General features: G+C 45.5%; 18 non-coding genes across 18 annotated transcripts; all 18 read left to right on the plus strand.

Moving 5' to 3' along the window:
* The first annotated feature begins 1,043 nt into the window (after window positions 1-1,043).
* Window positions 1,044-1,115, plus strand: trnae-uuc (transfer RNA glutamic acid (anticodon UUC)). The gene has a single exon. It is a non-coding gene; the product is annotated as a tRNA-Glu (tRNA).
* Window positions 1,116-1,983: 868 nt separating this feature from the next.
* Window positions 1,984-2,055, plus strand: trnae-cuc (transfer RNA glutamic acid (anticodon CUC)). Its single transcript has one exon. It is a non-coding gene; the product is annotated as a tRNA-Glu (tRNA).
* An 885-nt stretch (window positions 2,056-2,940) lies between these two features.
* On the plus strand, window positions 2,941-3,012 carry trnae-uuc (transfer RNA glutamic acid (anticodon UUC)). Its single transcript has one exon. It is a non-coding gene; the product is annotated as a tRNA-Glu (tRNA).
* Window positions 3,013-4,838: 1,826 nt separating this feature from the next.
* trnae-uuc (transfer RNA glutamic acid (anticodon UUC)) lies at window positions 4,839-4,910 on the plus strand. The gene has a single exon. It is a non-coding gene; the product is annotated as a tRNA-Glu (tRNA).
* A 1,825-nt stretch (window positions 4,911-6,735) lies between these two features.
* trnae-cuc (transfer RNA glutamic acid (anticodon CUC)) lies at window positions 6,736-6,807 on the plus strand. The gene has a single exon. It is a non-coding gene; the product is annotated as a tRNA-Glu (tRNA).
* Window positions 6,808-7,692: 885 nt separating this feature from the next.
* trnae-uuc (transfer RNA glutamic acid (anticodon UUC)) lies at window positions 7,693-7,764 on the plus strand. Its single transcript has one exon. It is a non-coding gene; the product is annotated as a tRNA-Glu (tRNA).
* Window positions 7,765-8,633: 869 nt separating this feature from the next.
* Window positions 8,634-8,705, plus strand: trnae-uuc (transfer RNA glutamic acid (anticodon UUC)). Its single transcript has one exon. It is a non-coding gene; the product is annotated as a tRNA-Glu (tRNA).
* An 885-nt stretch (window positions 8,706-9,590) lies between these two features.
* On the plus strand, window positions 9,591-9,662 carry trnae-uuc (transfer RNA glutamic acid (anticodon UUC)). The gene has a single exon. It is a non-coding gene; the product is annotated as a tRNA-Glu (tRNA).
* An 869-nt stretch (window positions 9,663-10,531) lies between these two features.
* Window positions 10,532-10,603, plus strand: trnae-cuc (transfer RNA glutamic acid (anticodon CUC)). The gene has a single exon. It is a non-coding gene; the product is annotated as a tRNA-Glu (tRNA).
* An 885-nt stretch (window positions 10,604-11,488) lies between these two features.
* Window positions 11,489-11,560, plus strand: trnae-cuc (transfer RNA glutamic acid (anticodon CUC)). The gene has a single exon. It is a non-coding gene; the product is annotated as a tRNA-Glu (tRNA).
* An 869-nt stretch (window positions 11,561-12,429) lies between these two features.
* trnae-cuc (transfer RNA glutamic acid (anticodon CUC)) lies at window positions 12,430-12,501 on the plus strand. Its single transcript has one exon. It is a non-coding gene; the product is annotated as a tRNA-Glu (tRNA).
* An 885-nt stretch (window positions 12,502-13,386) lies between these two features.
* Window positions 13,387-13,458, plus strand: trnae-uuc (transfer RNA glutamic acid (anticodon UUC)). The gene has a single exon. It is a non-coding gene; the product is annotated as a tRNA-Glu (tRNA).
* Window positions 13,459-14,326: 868 nt separating this feature from the next.
* trnae-cuc (transfer RNA glutamic acid (anticodon CUC)) lies at window positions 14,327-14,398 on the plus strand. The gene has a single exon. It is a non-coding gene; the product is annotated as a tRNA-Glu (tRNA).
* Window positions 14,399-15,283: 885 nt separating this feature from the next.
* trnae-uuc (transfer RNA glutamic acid (anticodon UUC)) lies at window positions 15,284-15,355 on the plus strand. The gene has a single exon. It is a non-coding gene; the product is annotated as a tRNA-Glu (tRNA).
* An 868-nt stretch (window positions 15,356-16,223) lies between these two features.
* Window positions 16,224-16,295, plus strand: trnae-cuc (transfer RNA glutamic acid (anticodon CUC)). The gene has a single exon. It is a non-coding gene; the product is annotated as a tRNA-Glu (tRNA).
* An 885-nt stretch (window positions 16,296-17,180) lies between these two features.
* trnae-uuc (transfer RNA glutamic acid (anticodon UUC)) lies at window positions 17,181-17,252 on the plus strand. Its single transcript has one exon. It is a non-coding gene; the product is annotated as a tRNA-Glu (tRNA).
* Window positions 17,253-18,120: 868 nt separating this feature from the next.
* trnae-cuc (transfer RNA glutamic acid (anticodon CUC)) lies at window positions 18,121-18,192 on the plus strand. The gene has a single exon. It is a non-coding gene; the product is annotated as a tRNA-Glu (tRNA).
* Window positions 18,193-20,018: 1,826 nt separating this feature from the next.
* On the plus strand, window positions 20,019-20,090 carry trnae-cuc (transfer RNA glutamic acid (anticodon CUC)). The gene has a single exon. It is a non-coding gene; the product is annotated as a tRNA-Glu (tRNA).
* Window positions 20,091-21,729: the final 1,639 nt, after the last annotated feature.

Below are 21,729 nucleotides of genomic sequence, written 5' to 3' on the forward strand. Positions count from 1 at the left end.
GAGCAGCTTTTTTTTGGATCGAAAGAGACCTGAATTTCAAAGGGACAATTAGGAAAGAAAAGGTTGGACTCCTCTCTCGCATGCATCAGCCGTAGCTTCCCTGGTGGTCTAGTGGTTAGTATTCGGCGCTCTCACCGCCGCGGCCAGAGTTCGATTCCCGGTCAGGGAAGATTGCTTTCTTGGTGCTCGTCGTTCTGGTGCCAACGAATGTCCCATCACTGAGCCCAATGCTTGCTCCTGATCAACATTAGCTTTTTCGCCAACATAAATGCTAATCGAGCAGCGGGCAGCCGATCATTCTTTAATCTAACAAGCCATTAGAGCGACATACAATGCACTTTCATGCCTTCTGTAAAATGCCTACATTTCTTTAAAATGTGTTGACGCTGATCAAAGTTTGTGGGAAGATTTTTGTTGCCATTTCTCCCAAGATTCGGAAAAGACCTGTTGCTTGTCACTTTAATTGTCGCCAACCTTTAACTGTAGCTCACAGTCTCAGAACAGTAACTGTTCTCATTAGCCATTTATGTCTCTCCTGGCACAACATCTCCTTAACAACACCAACTAATCACAGCACCTCTTTCTTCAAATTGAATTCCAGTGTAAAAAATGAGCGTTTTCAAAGCTAAGGAAGATGTGCAAGATTGGAAGGAGTGTGCGACTGGAGATAATGGGCCTGAGGCAGTGAGAACATCTCTTGAACATTATCAGTACCTGAAAGGAGGGAGATGAGATCTTTGAGTTTATTTCTCCTGGCATCAGCAAAACCCATCGTCCCTCAATGCCCAACATCTTTCATCCATGCCGACCCGAACTTGGTGCTGTCATTGTCTGAACAAGTGTTTCATGTTCTTCGATGACCGTCGCAGACACGATGGGCCAAATGGCCTCCTTCTGTGCCCTGAATGTTCTGTGTTTCTATGTACGAAAAGAAAATGCCATTTTGGCCGAGCAGCTTGTTTGGGGAGAAAGGGACGTGAAATGCAGAGACAAATAGGAAAAAGAGGCTTGGACTGATGGCCTGCAAGATCGTGCCATGTGCTTCCCTGGTGGTCTAGTGGTTAGGATTCGGCGCTTTCACCGCCGCGGCCCGGGTTCGATCCCCGGTCAGGGAGCGTTATTTGCAAAGTGCTGTTTGTTCTGATGCCAGTGATTGCTCCTGATCGCTATCAGTTTTACACTGCTGTGGTTGCAACAAGGGGCTGCCCATCATTCCTTTATCTCACAACCCATTAGAGTGACACACAATGTACTTTCTTGCCTTCTGTAAAATGCCAGTATTTATTTTTAAAGAGTCGTGACGCTGATCAAAGTTTGTGGGAAGGTTTTTGTTGCCATTTCTAACAGATTTGGAAAAGATCTGCTGCCTGACACTCTAATTGTCGCCAACCTTTAACTATAGCTCACAGTGTCAGCACAGTCACTGTTTTTTTAGACTTTTATGTCTCTTCTGCCACTACATCTCCTTAACAACACCAGCTGATCACAGCACCGCTTTCTTCAAAATGAGGCCCAGTGTAAAAAAAAATGCACGGTTTCAAAGCGAAGGGAGGTGTGCAAGATTGGAAGGAGTGTGCGACTGGATATAATGGGCCTGAGGCAGTGAGAACATCTCTTGAGCATAAAGACATTCAGTATCTGAAAGAAGCAGGCTGATGAGCTCTTTCAGTTTATTTATCCTGGCATCTGCAAAACCCATCGTCTCTCAAAGTCCATCATCTTTCATCCATTTTGTGTGCATGCCTACCCGAACTTGGTGCTGTCATTGTCTGAACCAGTGTTTTATGTTGTTCGATGACCGTCACAAACACGATGGGCCGAATGGCCTCCCACTGTGCCGTGAATGTTCTATGTTCCAATGTGCTAAAAGAAAATGCCATTTTGGGCGAGCAGCTTTTTTTGGATCGAAAGAGACCTGAATTTCAAAGGGACAATTAGGAAAGAAAAGGTTGGACTCCTCTCTCGCATGCATCAGCCGTAGCTTCCCTGGTGGTCTAGTGGTTAGGATTCGGCGCTCTCACCGCCGCGGCCCGGGTTCGATTCCCGGTCAGGGAAGATTGCTTTCTTGGTGCTTGTCGTTCTGGTGCCAACGAATGTCCCATCACTGAGCCCAATGCTTGCTCCTGATCAACATTAGCTTTTTCGCCAACATAAATGCTAATCGAGCAGCGGGCAGCCGATCATTCTTTAATCCAACAAGCAATTAGAGCGACATACAATGCACTTTCATGCCTTCTGTAAAATGCCTACATTTCTTTAAAATGTGTTGACGCTGATCAAAGTTTGTGGGAAGATTTTTTTTGCCATTTCTCCCAAGATTCGGAAAAGACCTGTTGCTTGTCACTTTAATTGTCGCCAACCTTTAACTGTAGCTCACAGTGTCAGAACAGTAACTGTTCTCATTAGCCATTTATGTCTCTCCTGGCACGACATCTCCTTAACAACACCAACTAATCACAGCACCTCTTTCTTCAAATTGAATTCCAGTGTAAAAAATGAGCGTTTTCAAAGCTAAGGAAGATGTGCAAGATTGGAAGGAGTGTGCGACTGGAGATAATGGGCCTGAGGCAGTGAGAACATCTCTTGAACATTATCAGTACCTGAAAGGAGGGAGATGAGATCTTTGAGTTTATTTCTCCTGGCATCAGCAAAACCCATCGTCCCTCAATGCCCAACATCTTTCATCCATTTCGAGTGCATGCCGACCCGAACTTGGTGCTGTCATTGTCTGAACAAGTGTTTCATGTTCTTCGATGACCGTCGCAGACACGATGGGCCGAATGGCCTCCTTCTGTGCCCTGAATGTTCTGTGTTTCTATGTACGAAAAGAAAATGCCATTTTGGCCGAGCAGCTTGTTTGGGGAGAAAGGGACGTGAAATGCAGAGACAAATAGGAAAAAGAGGCTTGGACTGATGGCCTGCAAGAGCGTGCCATGTGCTTCCCTGGTGGTCTAGTGGTTAGGATTCGGCGCTTTCACCGCCGCGGCCTGGATTCGATTCCCGGTCAGGGAACGTTATTTGCAAAGTGCTGTTCGTTCTGATGCCAGTGATTGCTCCTGATCGCTATCAGTTTTACACTGCTGTGGTTGCAACAAGGGGCTGCCCATCATTCCTTTATCTCACAACCCATTAGAGTGACACACAATGTACTTTCTTGCCTTCTGTAAAATGCCAGTATTTATTTTTAAAGAGTCGTGACGCTGATCAAAGTTTGTGGGAAGGTTTTTGTTGCCATTTCTAACAGATTTGGAAAAGATCTGCTGCCTGACACTCTAATTGTCGCCAACCTGTAACTATAGCTCACAGTGTCAGAACAGTCTCTGTTATATAAGACTTTTATGTCTCTTCTGCCACTACATCTCCTTAACAACACCAGCTGATCACAGCACCGTTTTCTTCAAAATGAGGCCCAGTGTAAAAAAAAATGCACGGTTTCAAAGCGAAGGGAGGTGTGCAAAATTGGAAGGAGTGTGCGACTGGATATAATGGGCCTGAGGCAGTGAGAACATCTCTTGAGCATAAAGACATTCAGTATCTGAAAGAAGCAGGCTGATGAGCTCTTTCAGTTTATTTATCCTGGCATCTGCAAAACCCATCGTCTCTCAAAGTCCATCATCTTTCATCCATTTTGTGTGCATGCCTACCCGAACTTGGTGCTGTCATTGTCTGAACCAGTGTTTTATGTTGTTCGATGACCGTCACAAACACGATGGGCCGAATGGCCTCCCACTGTGCCGTGAATGTTCTATGTTCCAATGTGCTAAAAGAAAATGCCATTTTGGGCGAGCAGCTTTTTTTTGGATCGAAAGAGACCTGAATTTCAAAGGGACAATTAGGAAAGAAAAGGTTGGACTCCTCTCTCGCATGCATCAGCCGTAGCTTCCCTGGTGGTCTAGTGGTTAGTATTCGGCGCTCTCACCGCCGCGGCCAGAGTTCGATTCCCGGTCAGGGAAGATTGCTTTCTTGGTGCTCGTCGTTCTGGTGCCAACGAATGTCCCATCACTGAGCCCAATGCTTGCTCCTGATCAACATTAGCTTTTTCGCCAACATAAATGCTAATCGAGCAGCGGGCAGCCGATCATTCTTTAATCTAACAAGCCATTAGAGCGACATACAATGCACTTTCATGCCTTCTGTAAAATGCCTACATTTCTTTAAAATGTGTTGACGCTGATCAAAGTTTGTGGGAAGATTTTTGTTGCCATTTCTCCCAAGATTCGGAAAAGACCTGTTGCTTGTCACTTTAATTGTCGCCAACCTTTAACTGTAGCTCACAGTGTCAGAACAGTAACTGTTCTCATTAGCCATTTATGTCTCTCCTGGCACGACATCTCCTTAACAAGACCAACTAATCACAGCACCTCTTTCTTCAAATTGAATTCCAGTGTAAAAAATGAGCGTTTTCAAAGCTAAGGAAGATGTGCAAGATTGGAAGGAGTGTGCGACTGGAGATAATGGGCCTGAGGCAGTGAGAACATCTCTTGAACATTATCAGTACCTGAAAGGAGGGAGATGAGATCTTTGAGTTTATTTCTCCTGGCATCAGCAAAACCCATCGTCCCTCAATGCCCAACATCTTTCATCCATTTCGAGTGCATGCCGACCCGAACTTGGTGCTGTCATTGTCTGAACAAGTGTTTCATGTTCTTCGATGACCGTCGCAGACACGATGGGCCGAATGGCCTCCTTCTGTGCCCTGAATGTTCTGTGTTTCTATGTACGAAAAGAAAATGCCATTTTGGCCGAGCAGCTTTTTTGGGGAGAAAGGGACGTGAAATGAAGAGACAAATAGGAAAAAGAGGCTTGGACTGATGGCCTGCAAGATCGTGCCATGTGCTTCCCTGGTGGTCTAGTGGTTAGGATTCGGTGCTTTCACCGCCGCGGCCCGGGTTCGATTCCCGGTCAGGGAAGATTGCTTTCTTGGTGCTCGTCGTTCTGGTGCCAACGAATGTCCCATCACTGAGCCCAATGCTTGCTCCTGATCAACATTAGCTTTTTCGCCAACATAAATGCTAATCGAGCAGCGGGCAGCCGATCATTCTTTAATCTAACAAGCCATTAGAGCGACATACAATGCACTTTCATGCCTTCTGTAAAATGCCTACATTTCTTTAAAATGTGTTGACGCTGATCAAAGTTTGTGGGAAGATTTTTGTTGCCATTTCTCCCAAGATTCGGAAAAGACCTGTTGCTTGTCACTTTAATTGTCGCCAACCTTTAACTGTAGCTCACAGTGTCAGAACAGTAACTGTTCTCACTAGCCATTTATGTTTCTCCTGGCAAGACATCTCCTTAACAACACCAACTAATCACAGCACCTCTTTCTTCAAATTGAATTCCAGTGTAAAAAATGAGCGTTTTCAAAGCTAAGGAAGATGTGCAAGATTGGAAGGAGTGTGCGACTGGAGATAATGGGCCTGAGGCAGTGAGAACATCTCTTGAACATTATCAGTACCTGAAAGGAGGGAGATGAGATCTTTGAGTTTATTTCTCCTGGCATCAGCAAAACCCATCGTCCCTCAATGCCCAACATCTTTCATCCATTTCGAGTGCATGCCGACCCGAACTTGGTGCTGTCATTGTCTGAACAAGTGTTTCATGTTCTTCGATGACCGTCGCAGACACGATGGGCCGAATGGCCTCCTTCTGTGCCCTGAATGTTCTGTGTTTCTATGTACGAAAAGAAAATGCCATTTTGGCCGAGCAGCTTGTTTGGGGAGAAAGGGACGTGAAATGCAGAGACAAATAGGAAAAAGAGGCTTGGACTGATGGCCTGCAAGATCGTGCCATGTGCTTCCCTGGTGGTCTAGTGGTTAGGATTCGGCGCTTTCACCGCCGCGGCCCGTGTTCGATTCCCGGTCAGGAACGTTATTTGCAAAGTGCTGTTCGTTCTGATGCCAGTGATTGCTCCTGATCGCTATCAGTTTTACACTGCTGTGGTTGCAACAAGGGGCTGCCCATCATTCCTTTATCTCACAACCCATTAGAGTGACACACAATGTACTTTCTTGCCTTCTGTAAAATGCCAGTATTTATTTTTAAAGAGTCGTGACGCTGATCAAAGTTTGTGGGAAGGTTTTTGTTGCCATTTCTAACAGATTTGGAAAAGATCTGCTGCCTGACACTCTAATTGTCGCCAACCTTTAACTATAGCTCACAGTGTCAGAACAGTCACTGTTTTTTTGGACTTTTATGTCTCTTCTGCCACTACATCTCCTTAACAACACCAGCTGATCACAGCACCGCTTTCTTCAAAATGAGGCCCAGTGTAAAAAAAAATGCACGGTTTCAAATCGAAGGGAGGTGTGCAAAATTGGAAGTAGTGTGCGACTGGATATAATGGGCCTGAGGCAGTGAGAACATCTCTTGAGCATAAAGACATTCAGTATCTGAAAGAAGCAGGCTGATGAGCTCTTTCAGTTTATTTATCCTGGCATCTGCAAAACCCATCGTCTCTCAAAGTCCATCATCTTTCATCCATTTTGTGTGCATGCCTACCCGAACTTGGTGCTGTCATTGTCTGAACCAGTGTTTTATGTTGTTCGATGACCGTCACAAACACGATGGGCCGAATGGCCTCCCACTGTGCCGTGAATGTTCTATGTTCCAATGTGCTAAAAGAAAATGCCATTTTGGGCGAGCAGCTTTTTTTTGGATCGAAAGAGACCTGAATTTCAAAGGGACAATTAGGAAAGAAAAGGTTGGACTCCTCTCTCGCATGCATCAGCCGTAGCTTCCCTGGTGGTCTAGTGGTTAGGATTCGGCGCTCTCACCGCCGCGGCCCGGGTTCTATTCCCGGTCAGGGAAGATTGCTTTCTTGGTGCTCGTCGTTCTGGTGCCAACGAATGTCCCATCACTGAGCCCAATGCTTGCTCCTGATCAACATCAGCTTTTTCGCCAACATAAATGCTAATCGAGCAGCGGGCAGCCGATCATTCTTTAATCTAACAAGCCATTAGAGCGACATACAATGCACTTTCATGCCTTCTGTAAAATGCCTACATTTCTTTAAAATGTGTTGACGCTGATCAAAGTTTGTGGGAAGATTTTTGTTGCCATTTCTCCCAAGATTCGGAAAAGACCTGTTGCTTGTCACTTTAATTGTCGCCAACCTTTAACTGTAGCTCACAGTGTCAGAACAGTAATTGTTCTCATCAGCCATTTATGTCTCTCCTGGCACGACATCTCCTTAACAACCACAACTAATCACAGCACCTCTTTCTTCAAATTGAATTCCAGTGTAAAAAATGAGCGTTTTCAAAGCTAAGGAAGATGTGCAAGATTGGAAGGAGTGTGCGACTGGAGATAATGGGCCTGAGGCAGTGAGAACATCTCTTGAACATTATCAGTACCTGAAAGGAGGGAGATGAGATCTTTGAGTTTATTTCTCCTGGCATCAGCAAAACCCATCGTCCCTCAATGCCCAACATCTTTCATCCATTTCGAGTGCATGCCGACCCGAACTTGGTGCTGTCATTGTCCGAACAAGTGTTTCATGTTCTTCGATGACCGTCGCAGACACGATGGGCCGAATGGCCTCCTTCTGTGCCCTGAATGTTCTGTGTTTCTATGTACGAAAAGAAAATGCCATTTTGGCCGAGCAGCTTGTTTGGGGAGAAAGGGACGTGAAATGCAGAGACAAATAGGAAAAAGAGGCTTGGACTGATGGCCTGCAAGATCGTTCTATGTGCTTCCCTGGTGGTCTAGTGGTTAGGATTCAGCGCTTTCACCGCCCCGGCCCGGGTTCGATTCCCGGTCAGGGAACGTTATTTGCAAAGTGCTGTTCGTTCTGATGCCAGTGATTGCTCCTGATCGCTATCAGTTTTACACTGCTGTGGTTGCAACAAGGGGCTGCCCATCATTCCTTTATCTCACAACCCATTCGAGTGACACACAATGTACTTTCTTGCCTTCTGTAAAATGCCAGTATTTATTTTTAAAGAGTCGTGACGCTGATCAAAGTTTGTGGGAAGGTTTTTGTTGCCATTTCTAACAGATTTGGAAAAGATCTGCTGCCTGACACTCTAATTGTCGCCAACCTTTAACTATAGCTCACAGTGTCAGCACAGTCACTGTTTTTTTAGACTTTTATGTCTCTTCTGCCACTACATCTCCTTAACAACACCAGCTGATCACAGCACCGCTTTCTTCAAAATGAGGCCCAGTGTAAAAAAAAATGCACGGTTTCAAAGCGAAGGGAGGTGTGCAAAATTGGAAGGAGTGTGCGACTGGAGATAATGGGCCTGAGGCAGTGAGAACATCTCTTGAGCATAAAGACATTCAGTATCTGAAAGAAGCAGGCTGATGAGCTCTTTCAGTTTATTTATCCTGGCATCTGCAAAACCCATCGTCTCTCAAAGTCCATCATCTTTCATCCATTTTGTGTGCATGCCTACCCGAACTTGGTGCTGTCATTGTCTGAACCAGTGTTTTATGTTGTTCGATGACCGTCACAAACACGATGGGTCGAATGGCCTCCCACTGTGCCGTGAATGTTCTATGTTCCAATGTGCTAAAAGAAAATGCCATTTTGGGCGAGCAGCTTTTTTTTGGATCGAAAGAGACCTGAATTTCAAAGGGACAATTAGGAAAGAAAAGGTTGGACTCCTCTCTCGCATGCATCAGCCGTAGCTTCCCTGGTGGTCTAGTGGTTAGGATTCGGCGTTTTCACCGCCGCGGCCCAGGTTCGATTCCCGGTCAGGGAAGATTGCTTTCTTGGTGCTCGTCGTTCTGGTGCCAACGAATGTCCCATCACTGAGCCCAATGCTTGCTCCTGATCAACATTAGCTTTTTCGCCAACATAAATACTAATCGAGCAGCGGGCAGCCGATCATTCTTTAATCTAACAAGCCATTAGAGCGACATACAATGCACTTTCATGCCTTCTGTAAAATGCCTACATTTCTTTAAAATGTGTTGACGCTGATCAAAGTTTGTGGGAAGATTTTTGTTGCCATTTCTCCCAAGATTCGGAAAAGACCTGTTGCTTGTCACTTTAATTGTCGCCAACCTTTAACTGTAGCTCACAGTGTCAGAACAGTAACTGTTCTCATTAGCCATTTATGTCTCTCCTGGCACGACATCTCCTTAACAACACCAACTAATCACAGCACCTCTTTCTTCAAATTGAATTCCAGTGTAAAAAATGAGCGTTTTCAAAGCTAAGGAAGATGTGCAAGATTGGAAGGAGTGTGCGACTGGAGATAATGGGCCTGAGGCAGTGAGAACATCTCTTGAACATTATCAGTACCTGAAAGGAGGGAGATGAGATCTTTGAGTTTATTTCTCCTGGCATCAGCAAAACCCATCGTCCCTCAATGCCCAACATCTTTCATCCATTTCGAGTGCATGCCGACCCGAACTTGGTGCTGTCATTGTCTGAACAAGTGTTTCATGTTCTTCGATGACCGTCGCAGACACGATGGGCCGAATGGCCTCCTTCTGTGCCCTGAATGTTCTGTGTTTCTATGTACGAAAAGAAAATGCCATTTTGGCCGAGCAGCTTGTTTGGGGAGAAAGGGACGTGAAATGCAGAGACAAATAGGAAAAAGAGGCTTGGACTGATGGCCTGCAAGATTGTGCCATGTGCTTCCCTGGTGGTCTAGTGGTTAGGATTCGGCGCTTTCACGGCCGCGGCCCGGGTTCGATTCCCGGTCAGGGAACGTTATTTGCAAAGTGCTGTTCGTTCTGATGCCAGTGATTGCTCCTGATCGCTATCAGTTTTACACTGCTGTGGTTGCAACAAGGGGCTGCCCATCATTCCTTTATCTCACAACCCATTAGAGTGACACACAATGTACTTTCTTGCCTTCTGTAAAATGCCAGTATTTATTTTTAAAGAGTCGTGACGCTGATCAAAGTTTGTGGGAAGGTTTTTGTTGCCATTTCCAGCAGATTTGGAAAAGATCTGCTGCCTGACACTCTAATTGTCGCCAACCTTTAACTATAGCTCACAGTGTCAGCACAGTCACTGTTTTTTTAGACTTTTATGTCTCTTCTGCCACTACATCTCCTTAACAACACCAGCTGATCACAGCACCGCTTTCTTCAAAATGAGGCCCAGTGTAAAAAAAAATGCACGGTTTCAAAGCGAAGGGAGGTGTGCAAGATTGGAAGGAGTGTGCGACTGGATATAATGGGCCTGAGGCAGTGAGAACATCTCTTGAGCATAAAGACATTCAGTATCTGAAAGAAGCAGGCTGATGAGCTCTTTCAGTTTATTTATCCTGGCATCTGCAAAAGCCATCGTCTCTCAAAGTCCATCATCTTTCATCCATTTTGTGTGCATGCCTACCCGAACTTGGTGCTGTCATTGTCTGAACCAGTGTTTTATGTTGTTCGATGACCGTCACAAACACGATGGGCCGAATGGCCTCCCACTGTGCCGTGAATGTTCTATGTTCCAATGTGCTAAAAGAAAATGCCATTTTGGGCGAGCAGCTTTTTTTTGGATCGAAAGAGACCTGAATTTCAAAGGGACAATTAGGAAAGAAAAGGTTGGACTCCTCTCTCGCATGCATCAGCCGTAGCTTCCCTGGTGGTCTAGTGGTTCGGATTCGGCGTTCTCACCGCCGCGGCCCAGGTTCGATTCCCGGTCAGGGAAGATTGCTTTCTTGGTGCTCGTCGTTCTGGTGCCAACGAATGTCCCATCACTGAGCCCAATGCTTGCTCCTGATCAACATTAGCTTTTTCGCCAACATAAATGCTAATCGAGCAGCGGGCAGCCGATCATTCTTTAATCTAACAAGCCATTAGAGCGACATACAATGCACTTTCATGCCTTCTGTAAAATGCCTACATTTCTTTAAAATGTGTTGACGCTGATCAAAGTTTGTGGGAAGATTTTTGTTGCCATTTCTCCCAAGATTCGGAAAAGACCTGTTGCTTGTCACTTTAATTGTCGCCAACCTTTAACTGTAGCTCACAGTGTCAGAACAGTAACTGTTCTCATTAGCCATTTATGTCTCTCCTGGCACGACATCTCCTTAACAACACCAACTAATCACAGCACCTCTTTCTTCAAATTGAATTCCAGTGTAAAAAATGAGCGTTTTCAAAGCTAAGGAAGATGTGCAAGATTGGAAGGAGTGTGCGACTGGAGATAATGGGCCTGAGGCAGTGAGAACATCTCTTGAACATTATCAGTACCTGAAAGGAGGGAGATGAGATCTTTGAGTTTATTTCTCCTGGCATCAGCAAAACCCATCGTCCCTCAATGCCCAACATCTTTCATCCATTTCGAGTGCATGCCGACCCGAACTTGGTGCTGTCATTGTCTGAACAAGTGTTTCATGTTCTTCGATGACCGTCGCAGACACGATGGGCCGAATGGCCTCCTTCTGTGCCCTGAATGTTCTGTGTTTCTATGTACGAAAAGAAAATGCCATTTTGGCCGAGCAGCTTGTTTGGGGAGAAAGGGACGTGAAATGCAGAGACAAATAGGAAAAAGAGGCTTGGACTGATGGCCTGCAAGATCGTGCCATGTGCTTCCCTGGTGGTCTAGTGGTTAGGATTCGGCGCTCTCACCGCCGCGGCCCGGGTTCGATTCCCGGTCAGGGAATGTTATTTGCAAAGTGCTGTTCGTTCTGATGCCAGTGATTGCTCCTGATCGCTATCAGTTTTACACTGCTGTGGTTGCAACAAGGGGCTGCCCATCATTCCTTTATCTCACAACCCATTAGAGTGACACACAATGTACTTTCTTGCCTTCTGTAAAATGCCAGTATTTATTTTTAAAGAGTCGTGACGCTGATCAAAGTTTGTGGGAAGGTTTTTGTTGCCATTTCTAACAGATTTGGAAAAGATCTGCTGCCTGACACTCTGATTGTCGCCAACCTTTAACTATAGCTCACAGTGTCAGCACAGTCACTGTTTTTTTAGACTTTTATGTCTCTTCTGCCACTACATCTCCTTAACAACACCAGCTGATCACAGCACTGCTTTCTTCAAAATGAGGCCCAGTGTAAAAAAAAATGCACGGTTTCAAAGCGAAGGGAGGTGTGCAAAATTGGAAGGAGTGTGCGACTGGATATAATGGGCCTGAGGCAGTGAGAACATCTCTTGAGCATAAAGACATTCAGTATCTGAAAGAAGCAGGCTGATGAGCTCTTTCAGTTTATTTATCCTGGCATCTGCAAAACCCATCGTCTCTCAAAGTCCATCATCTTTCATCCATTTTGTGTGCATGCCTACCCGAACTTGGTGCTGTCATTGTCTGAACCAGTGTTTTATGTTGTTCGATGACCGTCACAAACACGATGGGCCGAATGGCCTCCCACTGTGCCGTGAATGTTCTATGTTCCAATGTGCTAAAAGAAAATGCCATTTTGGGCGAGCAGCTTTTTTTTGGATCGAAAGAGACCTGAATTTCAAAGGGACAATTAGGAAAGAAAAGGTTGGACTCCTCTCTCGCATGCATCAGCCGTAGCTTCCCTGGTGGTCTAATGGTTAGGATTCGGTGCTCTCACCGCCGCGGCCCGGGTTCGATTCCCGGTCAGGGAAGATTGCTTTCTTGGTGCTCGTCGTTCTGGTGCCAACGAATGTCCCATCACTGAGCCCAATGCTTGCTCCTGATCAACATTAGCTTTTTCGCCAACATAAATGCTAATCGAGCAGCGGGCAGCCGATCATTCTTTAATCTAACAAGCCATTAGAGCGACATACAATGCACTTTCATGCCTTCTGTAAAATGCCTACATTTCTTTAAAATGTGTTGACGCTGATCAAAGTTTGTGGGAAGATTTTTTTTGCCATTTCTCCCAAGATTCGGAAAAGACCTGTTGCTTGTCACTTTAATTGTCGCCAACCTTTAACTGTAGCTCACAGTGTCAGAACAGTAACTGTTCTCATTAGCCATTTATGTCTCTCCTGGCACGACATCTCCTTAACAACACCAACTAATCACAGCACCTCTTTCTTCAAATTGAATTCCAGTGTAAAAAATGAGCGTTTTCAAAGCTAAGGAAGATGTGCAAGATTGGAAGGAGTGTGCGACTGGAGATAATGGGCCTGAGGCAGTGAGAACATCTCTTGAACATTATCAGTACCTGAAAGGAGGGAGATGAGATCTTTGAGTTTATTTCTCCTGGCATCAGCAAAACCCATCGTCCCTCAATGCCCAACATCTTTCATCCATTTCGAGTGCATGCTGACCCGAACTTGGTGCTGTCATTGTCTGAACAAGTGTTTCATGTTCTTCGATGACCGTCGCAGACACGATGGGCCGAATGGCCTCCTTCTGTGCCCTGAATGTTCTGTGTTTCTATGTACGAAAAGAAAATGCCATTTTGGCCGAGCAGCTTGTTTGGGGAGAAAGGGACGTGAAATGCAGAGACAAATAGGAAAAAGAGGCTTGGACTGATGGCCTGCAAGATCGTGCCATGTGCTTCCCTGGTGGTCTAGTGGTTAGGATTCGGCGCTTTCACCGCCGCGGCCCGGGTTCGATTCCCGGTCAGGGAACGTTATTTGCAAAGTGCTGTTCGTTCTGATGCCAGTGATTGCTCCTGATCGCTATCAGTTTTACACTGCTGTGGTTGCAACAAGGGGCTGCCCATCATTCCTTTATCTCACAACCCATTAGAGTGACACACAATGTACTTTCTTGCCTTCTGTAAAATGCCAGTATTTATTTTTAAAGAGTCGTGACGCTGATCAAAGTTTGTGGGAAGGTTTTTGTTACCATTTCCAGCAGATTTGGAAAAGATCTGCTGCCTGACACTCCAATTGTCGCCAACCTTTAACTATAGCTCACAGTGTCAGAACAGTCACTGTTTTTTAGACTTTTATGTCTCTTCTGCCACTACATCTCCTTAACAACACCAGCTGATCACAGCACCGCTTTCTTCAAAATGAGGCCCAGTGTAAAAAAAAATGCACGGTTTCAAAGCGAAGGGAGGTGTGCAAGATTGGAAGGAGTGTGCGACTGGATATAATGGGCCTGAGGCAGTGAGAACATCTCTTGAGCATAAAGACATTCAGTATCTGAAAGAAGCAGGCTGATGAGCTCTTTCAGTTTATTTATCCTGGCATCTGCAAAACCCATCGTCTCTCAAAGTCCATCATCTTTCATCCATTTTGTGTGCATGCCTACCCGAACTTGGTGCTGTCATTGTCTGAACCAGTGTTTTATGTTGTTCGATGACCGTCACAAACACGATGGGCCGAATGGCCTCCGACTGTGCCGTGAATGTTCTATGTTCCAATGTGCTAAAAGAAAATGCCATTTTGGGCGAGCAGCTTTTTTTTGGATCGAAAGAGACCTGAATTTCAAAGGGACAATTAGGAAAGAAAAGGTTGGACTCCTCTCTCGCATGCATCAGCCGTAGCTTCCCTGGTGGTCTAGTGGTTAGGATTCGGCGCTCTCACCGCCGCGGCCCGGGTTCGATTCCTGGTCAGGGAAGATTGCTTTCTTGGTGCTCGTCGTTCTGGTGCCAACGAATGTCCCATCACTGAGCCCAATGCTTGCTCCTGATCAACATTAGCTTTTTCGCCAACATAAATGCTAATCGAGCAGCGGGCAGCCGATCATTCTTTAATCTAACAAGCCATTAGAGCGACATACAATGCACTTTCATGCCTTCTGTAAAATGCCTACTTTTCTTTAAAATGTGTTGACGCTGATCAAAGTTTGTGGGAAGATTTTTTTTGCCATTTCTCCCAAGATTCGGAAAAGACCTGTTGCTTGTCACTTTAATTGTCGCCAACCTTTAACTGTAGCTCACAGTGTCAGAACAGTAACTGTTCTCATTAGCCATTTATGTCTCTCCTGGCACGACATCTCCTTAACAACACCAACTAATCACAGCACCTCTTTCTTCAAATTGAATTCCAGTGTAAAAAATGAGCGTTTTCAAAGCTAAGGAAGATGTGCAAGATTGGAAGGAGTGTGCGACTGGAGATAATGGGCCTGAGGCAGTGAGAACATCTCTTGAACATTATCAGTACCTGAAAGGAGGGAGATGAGATCTTTGAGTTTATTTCTCCTGGCATCAGCAAAACCCATCGTCCCTCAATGCCCAACATCTTTCATCCATTTCGAGTGCATGCTGACCCGAACTTGGTGCTGTCATTGTCTGAACAAGTGTTTCATGTTCTTCGATGACCGTCGCAGACACGATGGGCCGAATGGCCTCCTTCTGTGCCCTGAATGTTCTGTGTTTCTATGTACGAAAAGAAAATGCCATTTTGGCCGAGCAGCTTGTTTGGGGAGAAAGGGACGTGAAATGCAGAGACAAATAGGAAAAAGAGGCTTGGACTGATGGCCTGCAAGATCGTGCCATGTTCTTCCCTGGTGGTCTAGTGGTTAGGATTCGGCGCTTTCACCGCCGCGGCCCGGGTTCGATTCCAGGTCAGGGAACGTTATTTGCAAAGTGCTGTTCGTTCTGATGCCAGTGATTGCTCCTGATCGCTATCAGTTTTACACTGCTGTGGTTGCAACAAGGGGCTGCCCATCATTCCTTTATCTCACAACCCATTAGAGTGACACACAATGTACTTTCTTGCCTTCTGTAAAATGCCAGTATTTATTTTTAAAGAGTCGTGACGCTGATCAAAGTTTGTGGGAAGGTTTTTGTTGCCATTTCCAGCAGATTTGGAAAAGATCTGCTGCCTGACACTCCAATTGTCGCCAACCTTTAACTATAGCTCACAGTGTCAGAACAGTCACTGTTTTTTAGACTTTTATGTCTCTTCTGCCACTACATCTCCTTAACAACACCAGCTGATCACAGCACCGCTTTCTTCAAAATGAGGCCCAGTGTAAAAAAAAATGCACGGTTTCAAAGCGAAGGGAGGTGTGCAAGATTGGAAGGAGTGTGCGACTGGATATAATGGGCCTGAGGCAGTGAGAACATCTCTTGAGCATAAAGACATTCAGTATCTGAAAGAAGCAGGCTGATGAGCTCTTTCAGTTTATTTATCCTGGCATCTGCAAAACCCATCGTCTCTCAAAGTCCATCATCTTTCATCCATTTTGTGTGCATGCCTACCCGAACTTGGTGCTGTCATTGTCTGAACCAGTGTTTTATGTTGTTCGATGACCGTCACAAACACGATGGGCCGAATGGCCTCCCACTGTGCCGTGAATGTTCTATGTTCCAATGTGCTAAAAGAAAATGCCATTTTGGGCGAGCAGCTTTTTTTTGGATCGAAAGAGACCTGAATTTCAAAGGGACAATTAGGAAAGAAAAGGTTGGACTCCTCTCTCGCATGCATCAGCTGCAGCTTCCCTGGTGGTCTAGTGGTTAGGATTCGGCGCTCTCACCGCCGCGGCCCGGGTTCGATTCCCGGTCAGGGAAGATTGCTTTCTTGGTGCTCGTCGTTCTGGTGCCAACGAATGTCCCATCACTGAGCCCAATGCTTGCTCCTGATCAACATTAGCTTTTTCGCCAACATAAATGCTAATCGAGCAGCGGGCAGCCGATCATTCTTTAATCTAACAAGCCATTAGAGCGACATACAATGCACTTTCATGCCTTCTGTTAAATGCCTACATTTCTTTAAAATGTGTTGACGCTGATCAAAGTTTGTGGGAAGATTTTTGTTGCCATTTCTCCCAAGATTCGGTAAAGACCTGTTGCTTGTCACTTTAATTGTCGCCAACCTTTAACTGTAGCTCACAGTGTCAGAACAGTAACTGTTCTCATTAGCCATTTATGTCTCTCCTGGCACGACATCTCCTTAACAACACCAACTAATCACAGCACCTCTTTCTTCAAATTGAATTCCAGTGTAAAAAATGAGCGTTTTCAAAGCTAAGGAAGATGTGCAAGATTGGAAGGAGTGTGCGACTGGAGATAATGGGCCTGAGGCAGTGAGAACATCTCTTGAACATTATCAGTACCTGAAAGGAGGGAGATGAGATCTTTGAGTTTATTTCTCCTGGCATCAGCAAAACCCATCGTCCCTCAATGCCCAACATCTTTCATCCATTTCGAGTGCATGCTGACCCGAACTTGGTGCTGTCATTGTCTGAACAAGTGTTTCATGTTCTTCGATGACCGTCGCAGACACGATGGGCCGAATGGCCTCCTTCTGTGCCCTGAATGTTCTGTGTTTCTCTGTACGAAAAGAAAATGCCATTTTGGCCGAGCAGCTTGTTTGGGGAGAAAGGGACGTGAAATGCAGAGACAAATAGGAAAAAGAGGCTTGGACTGATGGCCTGCAAGATCGTGCCATGTGCTTCCCTGGTGGTCTAGTGGTTAGGATTCGGCGCTTTCACCGCCACGGCCCGGGTTCGATTCCCGGTCAGGGAACGTTATTTGCAAAGTGCTGTTCGTTCTGATGCCAGTGATTGCTCCTGATCGCTATCAGTTTTACACTGCTGTGGTTGCAACAAGGGGCTGCCCATCATTCCTTTATCTCACAACCCATTAGAGTGACACACAATGTACTTTCTTGCCTTCTGTAAAATGCCAGTATTTATTTTTAAAGAGTCGTGACGCTGATCAAAGTTTGTGGGAAGGTTTTTGTTGCCATTTCCAGCAGATTTGGAAAAGATCTGCTGCCTGACACTCCAATTGTCGCCAACCTTTAACTATAGCTCACAGTGTCAGAACAGTCATTGTTTTTTAGACTTTTATGTCTCTTCTGCCACTACATCTCCTTAACAACACCAGCTGATCACAGCACCGCTTTCTTCAAAATGAGGCCCAGTGTAAAAAAAAATGCACGGTTTCAAAGCGAAGGGAGGTGTGCAAGATTGGAAGGAGTGTGCGACTGGATATAATGGGCCTGAGGCAGTGAGAACATCTCTTGAGCATAAAGACATTCAGTATCTGAAAGAAGCAGGCTGATGAGCTCTTTCAGTTTATTTATCCTGGCATCTGCAAAACCCATCGTCTCTCAAAGTCCATCATCTTTCATCCATTTTGTGTGCATGCCTACCCGAACTTGGTGCTGTCATTGTCTGAACCAGTGTTTTATGTTGTTCGATGACCGTCACAAACACGATGGGCCGAATGGCCTCCCACTGTGCCGTGAATGTTCTATGTTCCAATGTGCGAAAAGAAAATGCCATTTTGGGCGAGCAGCTTTTTTTTGGATCGAAAGAGACCTGAATTTCAAAGGGACAATTAGGAAAGAAAAGGTTGGACTCCTCTCTGGCATGCATCAGCCGTAGCTTCCCTGATGGTCTAGTGGTTAGGATTCGGCGCTCTCACCGCCGCGGCCCGGGTTCGATTCCCGGTCAGGGAAGATTGCTTTCTTGGTGCTCGTCGTTCTGGTGCCAACGAATGTCCCATCACTGAGCCCAATGCTTGCTCCTGATCAACATTAGCTTTTTCGCCAACATAAATGCTAATCGAGCAGCGGGCAGCCGATCATTCTTTAATCTAACAAGCCATTAGAGCGACATACAATGCACTTTCATGCCTTCTGTAAAATGCCTACATTTCTTTAAAATGTGTTGACGCTGATCAAAGTTTGTGGGAAGATTTTTGTTGCCATTTCTCCCAAGATTCGGTAAAGACCTGTTGCTTGTCACTTTAATTGTCGCCAACCTTTAATTGTAGCTCACAGTGTCAGAACAGTAACTGTTCTCATTAGCCATTTATGTCTCTCCTGGCACGACATCTCCTTAACAACACCAACTAATCACAGCACCTCTTTCTTCAAATTGAATTCCAGTGTAAAAAATGAGCGTTTTCAAAGCTAAGGAAGATGTGCAAAATTGGAAGGAGTGTGCGACTGGAGATAATGGGCCTGAGGCAGTGAGAACATCTCTTGAACATTATCAGTACCTGAAAGGAGGGAGATGAGATCTTTGAGTTTATTTCTCCTGGCATCAGCAAAACCCATCGTCCCTCAATGCCCAACATCTTTCATCCATTTCGAGTGCATGCCGACCCGAACTTGGTGCTGTCATTGTCTGAACAAGTGTTTCATGTTCTTCGATGACCGTCGCAGACACGATGGGCCGAATGGCCTCCTTCTGTGCCCTGAATGTTCTGTGTTTCTATGTACGAAAAGAAAATGCCATTTTGGCCGAGCAGCTTGTTTGGGGAGAAAGGGACGTGAAATGCAGAGACAAATAGGAAAAAGAGGCTTGGACTGATGGCCTGCAAGATCGTGCCATGTGCTTCCCTGGTGGTCTAGTGGTTAGGATTCGGCGCTTTCACAGCTGCGGTTCGGGTTCGATTCCCGGTCAGGAAACGTTATTTGCAAAGTGCTGTTCGTTCTGATGCCAGTGATTGCTCCTGATCGCTATCAGTTTTACACTGCTGTGGTTGCAACAAGGGGCTGCCCATCATTCCTTTATCTCACAACCCATTAGAGTGACACACAATGTACTTTCTTGCCTTCTGTAAAATGCCAGTATTTATTTTTAAAGAGTCGTGACGCTGATCAAAGTTTGTGGGAAGGTTTTTGTTGCCATTTCTAACAGATTTGGAAAAGATCTGCTGCCTGACATTCTAATTGTCGCCAACCTTTAACTATAGCTCACAGTGTCAGCACAGTCACTGTTTTTTTAGACTTTTATGTCCCTTCTGCCACTACATCTCCTTAACAACACCAGCTGATCACAGCACCGCTTTCTTCAAAATGAGGCCCAGTGTAAAAAAAAATGCACGGTTTCAAAGCGAAGGGAGGTGTGCAAAATTGGAAGGAGTGTGCGACTGGATATAATGGGCCTGAGGCAGTGAGAACATCTCTTGAGCATAAAGACATTCAGTATCTGAAAGAAGCAGGCTGATGAGCTCTTTCAGTTTATTTATCCTGGCATCTGCAAAACCCATCGTCTCTCTAAGTCCATCATCTTTCATCCATTTTGTGTGCATGCCTACCCGAACTTGGTGCTGTCATTGTCTGAACCAGTGTTTTATGTTGTTCGATGACCGTCACAAACACGATGGGCCGAATGGCCTCCCACTGTGCCGTGAATGTTCTATGTTCCAATGTGCTAAAAGAAAATGCCATTTTGGGCGAGCAGCTTTTTTTTGGATCGAAAGAGACCTGAATTTCAAAGGGAAAATTAGGAAAGAAAAGGTTGGACTCCTCTCTCGCATGCATCAGCCGTAGCTTCCCTGGTGGTCTAGTGGTTAGGATTCGGCGCTCTCACCGCCGCGGCCCGGGTTCGATTCCCGGTCAGGGAAGATTGCTTTCTTGGTGCTCGTCGTTCTGGTGCCAACGAATGTCCCATCACTGAGCCCAATGCTTGCTCCTGATCAACATTAGCTTTTTCGCCAACATAAATGCTAATCGAGCAGCGGGCAGCCGATCATTCTTTAATCTAACAAGCCATTAGAGCGACATACAATGCACTTTCATGCCTTCTGTAAAATGCCTACATTTCTTTAAAATGTGTTGACGCTGATCAAAGTTTGTGGGAAGATTTTTGTTGCCATTTCTCCCAAGATTCGGAAAAGACCTGTTGCTTGTCACTTTAATTGTCGCCAACCTTTAACTGTAGCTCACAGTGTCAGAACAGTAACTGTTCTCATTCGCCATTTATGTCTCTCCTGGCACGACATCTCCTTAACAACACCAACTAATCACAGCACCTCTTTCTTCAAATTGAATTCCAGTGTAAAAAATGAGCGTTTTCAAAGCTAAGGAAGATGTGCAAGATTGGAAGGAGTGTGCGACTGGAGATAATGGGCCTGAGGCAATGAGAACATCTCTTGAACATTATCAGTACCTGAAAGGAGGGAGATGAGATCTTTGAGTTTATTTCTCCTGGCATCAGCAAAACCCATCGTCCCTCAATGCCCAACATCTTTCATCCATTTCGAGTGCATGCCGACCCGAACTTGGTGCTGTCATTGTCTGAACAAGTGTTTCATGTTCTTCGATGACCGTCGCAGACACGATGGGCCGAATGGCCTCCTTCTGTGCCCTGAATGTTCTGTGTTTCTATGTACGAAAAGAAAATGCCATTTTGGCCGAGCAGCTTGTTTGGGGAGAAAGGGACGTGAAATGCAGAGACAAATAGGAAAAAGAGGCTTGGACTGATGGCCTGCAAGATCGTGCCATGTTCTTCCCTGGTGGTCTCGTGGTTAGGATTCGGCGCTTTCACCGCCGCGGCCCGGGTTGGATTCCCGGTCAGTGAACGTTACTTGTGAAGTGCTGTTTGTTCTGATGCCAGTGATTGCTCCTGATCGCTATCAGTTTTACACTGCTGTGGTTGCAACAAGGGGCTGCCCATCATTCCTTTATCTCACAACCCATTAGAGTGACACACAATGTACTTTCTTGCCTTTTGTAAAATGCCAGTATTTATTTTTAAAGAGTCGTGACACTGATCAAAGTTTGTGGGAAGGTTTTTGTTGCCATTTCTAACAGATTTGGAAAAGATCTGCTGCCTGACACTCTAATTGTCGCCAACCTTTAACTATAGCTCACAGTGTCAGAACAGTCTCTGTTATATAAGTCTTTTATGTCTCTTCTGCCACTACATCTCCTTAACAACACCAGCTGATCACAGCACCGCTTTCTTCAAAATGAGGCCCACTGTAAAAAAATGCAAGGTTACAAAGCGAAGGGAGGTGTGCAAGATTGGAAGGAGTGTGCGACTGGAGATAATGGGCAGTGAGAACATCTCTTGAGCATAAAGACATTCAGTATCTGAAAGAAGCAGGCTGATGAGCTCTTTCAGTTTATTTATCCTGGCATCTGCAAAACCCATCGTCTCCCAAAGTCCATCATCTTTCATCCATTTTGTGTGCATGCCTACCCGAACTTGGTGCTGTCATTGTCTGAACCAGTGTTTTATGTTGTTCGATGACCGTCACA

This window comes from Heptranchias perlo, chromosome 2 (assembly GCF_035084215.1).
Source record: "Heptranchias perlo isolate sHepPer1 chromosome 2, sHepPer1.hap1, whole genome shotgun sequence".
NCBI classification, from domain to species: Eukaryota; Metazoa; Chordata; class Chondrichthyes; order Hexanchiformes; family Hexanchidae; genus Heptranchias; species Heptranchias perlo.